Source organism: Triturus cristatus, chromosome 5_2 (genome assembly GCF_964204655.1).
Source record: "Triturus cristatus chromosome 5_2, aTriCri1.1, whole genome shotgun sequence".
NCBI lineage: Eukaryota > Metazoa > Chordata > Amphibia > Caudata > Salamandridae > Triturus > Triturus cristatus.
In genome coordinates, this window is record NC_140588.1 from 717,222,409 (window position 1) to 717,230,118 (window position 7,710).

At 46.6% G+C, this 7,710-nt stretch overlaps 1 pseudogene; it reads left to right on the forward strand.

Annotated features, from left to right (window-relative positions):
- The first annotated feature begins 375 nt into the window (after positions 1-375).
- LOC146829173 (uncharacterized) lies at positions 376-2,824 on the forward strand (annotated as a pseudogene).
- Positions 2,825-7,710: the final 4,886 nt, after the last annotated feature.

Consider the following 7,710-nt stretch of genomic DNA (forward strand, 5'->3'; position numbering starts at 1 on the left):
TGGAGGAACAACAAAACCCAGGAAACCCATGCATCCTTCAAAACTGCTGTCAACACACACCACGTTCACCTCAAAACCACAAAGAAAACAGCCCTCCAAGACAGAATCCACACCAACCCACACAACAGCAAAAAACTCCTCGCCATCGTCAAGGAGTTCGCCAGTCCCCACAGTGAGACCACAGATGTCCCACCCTCCCAAGATCTCTGCAACAAACTCAGCACCTTCTTCCACAACAAGATCAGGCAGATCTATGATAGCTTCGACACCCAAGACCCTGCCACGACTCCCACCACCACTGCACGCAACCACGCACCACCCCAACATATCGTGCTCAACTGGACTCCGCTCACCACACACAACACACTCAAGACCATGAAGAGCAACCACTCCGGAGCCCCATCGGATCCTTGCCCGTATCACATCTTCCATAGAGAAGCCCACTACATCGCCCCCGAGCTTCTCCGCACCATCAACTGCTCCATCAAAACCATCATGTTCACTGATGACTGGAAGCATGCCAAAATCAACCCCCTGCTAAAGAAGTTGTCCGCTGACCTGACAGACCTCAAGAACATGAGACCTATCTCCCTCCTCCACTTCCCAACCAAGGTCATTGAAAAGGGCATCAACGCCCAAATCTCTGAGTTCATCGAAGAGAACCACGTACTGGACACCTCCCAATCAGGCTTCAAAAGCAACCACAGCACCGATATGCACTCCTCACTGCCACAGATGACTTCTGCTCCCTCTTCAACCGGGGCGAAACTGCAGCCACCCTACTAGTGGACCTTCTGGACGCCTTCAACATCGTTTCCCACCGCACCCTAATCACGAGACTCCACGACGCCGGCATCCGTGACAAGGCACTGAATTGGATCCACTCCTTCCTTACCAACTGAACACAGTGAGTCAGACTACCCCTGTTCCTGTCAAAACCTACAGAGATCAGCTGCGGAGTGCCCCAGGGCTCCTCCTTGAGCCCCACCCTCTTCAATGTCTACATGGCCTCACTCACGGACATCGTCAGAAACCACGGACTGAACATCGTCTCCTACGCTGACGACACCTCTCCCTCACCAACGAACCCACAGCCGCCAGAATCAAATTCCACAGCGGAATAAAGGCTGTTACTACCTGGATGGAAGACAGCTGCCTCCATCTCAACTCGGACATGACTGAAGTACTCATCCTGGGACCCACCCCCTTAGCCTGGGATGACTCCTTGTGGCCCACTGCACTAGGAACCCTTCCACCCATACAGACCACACATGCAGCCTAGGCATCATACTGGACACCTAGCTCACAATGAACCGCCAAATCAACGCTGTATCCTCATCTTGTTTCCACATGCTCCACCTGCTTTGAAAGACATTCAGATGGATACCCACAGAATTTAGAGACGGTCACCCATGCACTCATCAACAGCAGACTTGACTACGGCAATGCACGCCACCGGCGTCACCCAGAAACAGCTCAGGAAACTATGGACTGTCCAAAATGCCTCAGCCAGACTGGTCCTCGATATCCCCCGCTGCAGCCACTTAACACAACACCTCTGACAATTCCAGTGGCTCTCAATCAACAAGAGAATCACCTTCAAGCTCCTCACAACTGCCTACATAGCTATCCATGACGTAGAATCAGCAAATCTGAACCACTGCCTCGCATTCCACATACCTGCCAGACAACTTCGCTCCCCCCAACTTGCCCTGGCCACTGTCCCACAGATTCAGAAGACCAGAACCGGAGGAAGATCCTTCTCCTACCTCACTCCCAAGACCTGGAACACCCTGCCCCTCCACCTCAGACAATCCCTGTTGCTGACCCAATTCAGGAAGGACCTCAAGCACCTTGAGACTCTCATGGATGAGTAGTCACGTTATACAAACTCCTGATGGATGGAAGTATTTTCTGAGCTTATTAATTATGGACCTCTGGAGAAAAGTCCTAAAATTTCTCCTAATAGTGGTGGTGTTTCTGACCCAGTGTCAAATGAACTTATTGATTATACTGGGGAACCTATGTTTGATCCCTCCACTATCCAAATTTCACTGAATAGTTCCCTTCAGAGCCTGTGGTTGAGTATGTTTCTTTCTACCTTTGCCATGCTCTTGATAAATCTTCCCGTAAGAAATTGAAATAGGACTGTCCTCACCCTTCGCTTCCCAATAACATCATGGCCACTCCTGCCATTGAGACAAACATGTTAATGTTTTTTTACTAAATATGGGAAAGACCCTAAGAAAGGAGTTGACAGGGCCTTGCCCAACTGTCAAGACAGAATTCTAGACTTGGTTGGTCCTCTGACCAGAATATTGGATTTGGCCGAGGAGGTAAAGATCAAAGACGCACAAGTGGATCTGGAAAACCTTTCCAACTGGGCCCAAAGTGCTATATGCATTTTGGGCAATGCCAACGGCCACATTTCACAGAAAATACGGAAGAGTTTGCTTCTAAAAATAGACCCGAAACTGAGTAGTCTCGTCACTAAGGGAGAAGGACCTCTCGCTAAATGGCTTTTATTTGGATATTCGTTTATTAAAGGACTTGGGAAATATGTCTCCACCTTTGCCACTATGGATAAGGCCCAACTCTCCCTTAAGAAAATCTTCCGCCTCAGGTTTTTGTCAGGGCTGGCAAAGGTAGGAGTCACTTTGCCAGCCATTATCCCACAAGGGGACAATCCCTCAACAGAGGCTCCTTCGATCAACAATCTCAAGTCAACACCAATACTGGTGACAAACCCCAGTTTTATCCCTATCGTTCCAGAGACTTGTGCTCCAGGAGATATTGGAACAAAGGAGAACAATACTCAGGTTAGAGTTTCTATTTCCTGGCCCTCCTCCCATAGGAGGCAGATTAGCGCTTTGTCTAAATGCCTGGCTTTCTCTCACCACGGATTCTCTGAAAATTACAAACGATCACATAGAACTCTTTCAACTCCCAGTACCATTGCACATTCCTTGACCTCCTCAGTTTCCTCAGGATCAATTCCTTCCCTTGCGAAATTAAATACAATCTCTGCTTTTCAAACAGGTTATCAAACAAATCCAATTTAATCCCACAGGTTTCCTTAGTAACATCTTTTGGTACCGAAAAAGAACACGAAATTCTGACTTGTACTAAATTTCAAAGTTTTCAACAACTTTGTGGTGTATCACCACTTCAAGATGGAGACGATTCTCCACCTCATATTTTACTTCAAGAAGTTTGGCTAGTCAGACTAGATCTTTAAGATGTCTACCTTTCAATTCCAGTGCATCTCTCTCAAAGGAAATATCTCCAGTTTCAGTGGGGGCCTTCCTTTTACTATTTCAAAGCTTTTGCTTTTGGCCTTTCATGTGCTCCTTGATGTTTTGCTAAGATTCTCAAACCAGTTGAAGCCTGAATCAGAGCTCAGGGAATCAGATATCTTGATGATTTTCTTATTATGGGCCAGGACAAGATGGTTCTTCTTTCTCAAAATCTTCTTCTTTGATTAGGTTTTCTAATCAATGTTCAAAAGCCAGCTCTAATTTCTTCTCAACAACTAGGATTCCTAGGTTTCTTGGCAGGTACCACGCGTCCTATTCTACAACTCGATTGTTAGACTTGGCCGTTTTGGCAGGTTCACCCCTAAACTTTTTGCCTTTTCTGTGACCTGATATGGGTAGTTTTCGGCCTCTGCGCACTTTAGCACTGTGGCCCAGTATAAAGTGCGTGCGCTTTCTGAGTGCGTGTGGTGAGATTGGCCTGCCCTCCCATAGGAATGCATGGGGGATATGTGTGTCCAAGGTAGTTCCTGGTATGAGAGGAGTGCAGGGGCGAGTTTAGTATGTATGAGTTTGTGAGCATAAATGCTGCGCAATGGTGTGTGCAGATTTATGGTGATTTGTGGAGAAGTGCCACTTTTAGAAGTTGGCATTTCTGTGTGCTATGTGTCTGCCTGCCTGATGTGGAGTACATGTCTGGCTTGTGAGTGACAGGAGCTGACGGGTGTGAGGGGTTTCAGGAGACAGGGTGAGTCAGCCCAGTGGTGAATAGAGAGATCTGCATCTAGATGGGAGGGAGGAGTTGCACCTGGGACCTGAATAGGGCTGTGCCTTCCCTCCACAATGCTGGCTCCACCCCCTGTGGTGCATCTGATCACTGAGCCCCCACCTGACAAAGGGGAGAGGAGCTGAGCAAAACAAAGAGCTCCAAATCCCCCCTAAACCAGTTCTGACTGGTATCCCCAAGCCCTGTGCTGTGACACAAATGGAGTTTGTAATTTAAATATAGGGGCTGTGACCCCAGGAAAATGTTCTGTTGTGTTGTTCCTGACTTTAGGGGGGCCTGCTTCTGGGCTCCAGGAGGAACCACCACTAGGGACTGCCTCCCTGCTGGAGGGCCCCGTGACCTGGCCTCCCTGGGCCCCGCTCCCCCCCTTTATCCTAAAGGGCTTACTTTGGACTAGAGCGCCTGTGAGCGCTTTATTTTGCATTTGGAGAAGCGCTTGATTTGCATCCTGAGGAGCGCCTTTGTTTTTGGACTGCAGCGCTGAGCTGCGATCGATCTCGAGGGAATCCCGGTTTCCCCGCGCATTGCCGGCTTCTCGTAGCGGGAGCCCACCCTGCGTTGCCTACATTCTCAGAGCGGGTGCCCACCCCGCGTTATACATTTTTAAACCGAAGCGGGTGCCCACCTCGCATTAGTTTTTATTTTCTCGAGCGGGTGCCCACCCCGCATAGCTCAGAAGTTGCAGGAGAAAAATCCTAATTTTAAGACTTTCGGTATTCACAGAAGGCATTTAGGAGTCCTAAAGTTAGGACTCCTAACTTCTGTGAATACCGAAGTGAGTAAGTGTCTTCTGTGAATACCAAAATGAGTGAGTGCCTTCTGTGAATACGAAAATGGTAGTAAGTTTAGGATTTTGTCTTAAGTTAGTTCTGTGAATCGGGCCCAATGTGTTTAGATATTAAAGCATTAGACTTGCCCTTATTTCACTATTCACCCCTTGGTGTTTCCTTTCAAGTACACAGACATACCAAAACTAACTTATAGACAATTCAATATCCCTTTTTCTCTTCTCAACCAAAACTATGTGTAGGAAATTGTTTAAGAACTTATGTGTCTCCAACTGCAGATTTGAGATCTGGCTCTTCTATTCAAATGCTTATATCCTTTCAGAGACTTCACAAACCCTTTTCTTCTCCCAATTTAGCCTGCTGGGTAAATTGGAGAGTGTCTTTGGCCGTTATTGAGTTTGATATGTTTGGCGCAATTCAGCCAGATGAGTTCTGGTCTCTTGGACCTTTTGGGCAGTTGCTAGTTTGCACAACATTTTGAAATCTGCAGATTGGTCAAATTTTAATACTTTTAGAACTTTCTACTGTAAAATTATTCATTATAATTATCATAATATATTATTTATTATTAATAAAGACACAGAGGAAAATATTGTCCTACTACTGTATCCTTAACCCTCCCTGCTTGTTTTTCTGCAGTGCCAATACCTTCTTCTGCATCTGTTACCTCCTCCTAATTTGGCTGGACACTTTTTTGGGATGCAATTTGCCAAAACATTTCATGGATCACTCCACCTGGGTGGGAACTATGCTCCTCTCCTCCTTTGGAATGCTTCACAGACTTATTGAATATGCTTTTTACCTTCTATTCAGTACTATGGTTTCTTTCCATACCTTTCATTGATTAACTCGCTACAAGAAAAGAGGATTTGCTGCTGACATTCAAGATAGTTATTGAGTTACTCACCATTGGCAGTTCTATTGTGATGACACAGTTTGTAGTCCTATTATCAGTTTTTTCGAGGGAAATTCAGTTTTTTATCTTGCTTGGCTGCTGTTCAAAAAACGCAAGAAAACACTGCATAATAATTGCCTTCAAGTCTTTATTAATATCTAGCCTTTCTGACACCAAGGCTAGGAAAATCTCAATTTACAGAAAATATGCTCCCATTTTAGCCTCTAGAGTACCTTCCAGAACCTCTACGGAAAAATCCTGAGAAAACAGTTTTCTCTCAAACATGATTCCTGAAATCCCAGCAGAAGGCTTTTCCACAGGGTAAAATCACCTTAGAACACAAAACAATTCCTAAAATGAGTATGGTACCATCAACAAATATATATATTGTAACTAAAATCTGTTATCATCCTTTATAATTTCTCCTTTTTGTGACCCTTAAAACCTCCCATTCACTACAATGCATTTCAATGCGGTGCCATCTTGTATATTGGCCCCAAGATGGCTGCCAACACTTCCTGGTTGACGTGTTACCAGCCAATCGAATCCCACCATGAGATTTGTGCTTAGGCTCCCCCCAGAAATACAAACTTGGTTTTCCTTTAATGTCTCCAAAACTACTGAACTGATTTACACCAAATAATTAAAGCGTGATCTCCGGAACAAAATCTACCTTTCTGCCAAATTTGGTGTCATTTCGCTTGGCGGTTCGGGCTGCAGGCATATCTAAAGACTCTATGGGAATTACCTTACTTGTAAAACACACTTTTTTTTACCCTCCTTTTTCTCGAACCCTACTTGACAGATGTTAGAAATGGGGGTCTCTAGTTGGCAGAAGTATGCACCTTTCCCGAGAAGGGACTCTTCCTTCTAGTCATGGTCAGGGGGCTGCATGTCTAAAATAACCCCTGCTCACCCCCTTGGTAGCTTGGCACGAACTGTCAGACTTATCTCAGAGGCAATGTGAAAAGCATTTGCACATAACTCACAGTACTACAGTGAAAACACTACAAACGGACAAACACCAAAATAAAACAATATTTATCTGTGTAAAACAAGACCAAAATGATAAAAATCTAACATACAGTAAGCAAGATACAAATATTACAAAAATAGACTTAAATACAGTTCCTTGAAGTCAATAGCTCTGGCCAGTGCTATCATGGCATCGTGAACAAATACATCCAATAGTTCAGCGTGACCGTGGTGTTGAGCGCTAGCTACGGTGTCAGGAAGGCCCGCAAACAGTCCCTTGGAAATGCAGGGCGTCGGGGACCTCCAAAGATATTGCGTCAGCAGGCGTCGGTCCTGGAAGTCGGTGCAGGAGTCGTCATGGTCTTGAAGACACACACGTTGCAGATTAAACTCTGTGAGGTCAGAGCACTGGTGACGGCAGGCATCAGGTGCTGTGGTGTGAAGTGCAGCAGTGCGGAGTGCGGTGCCCTCAGGTTTAGGTGAAGGCAGCGGCTCAGTAACGGCATCCAGAGGCATCGTTGAGACCTCGGCTGCGGTGCTAAGTGGGGCGGTGCATGTCGCTGTGCTGGCAGGTCACAGTGCAAGCAGCGGCATTGTTGTTGCTGAAGCGATGTCACCGGTAGACAAACTGATGTCAATGGCACCGGCATCGGCAGACCAAGGCTGCGGTGTGGGAAGTGCATTGAGTAACTTATAAACGGTGCCCTCAGGCCATGGTGCAGGCAGCTGCATCAGTGTTAGCATAGAGTGTCGTAGTCGGGGATACCAGGGCGGTGATGTAAAGCGAGGCTGTACCCTGAGGTCACGGAGCAAGCAGCGGCTTGGAGGTGCGGTTGGTCGGAATCTTCTGTGAGACCAGGGTTGAAGTGTGAAGCGGGCGGTGCTCTCTGTAGTGCCAACAGGTCAATGGCCTGCAGCCGGGTCGTTGATGGTGTCAAGTTACCTTTTCCTCCGTGGCAGCTGGAACACACAGTTCCAAAAGTGGGTCTTCAGAGGATGGTGAAGTCTTTG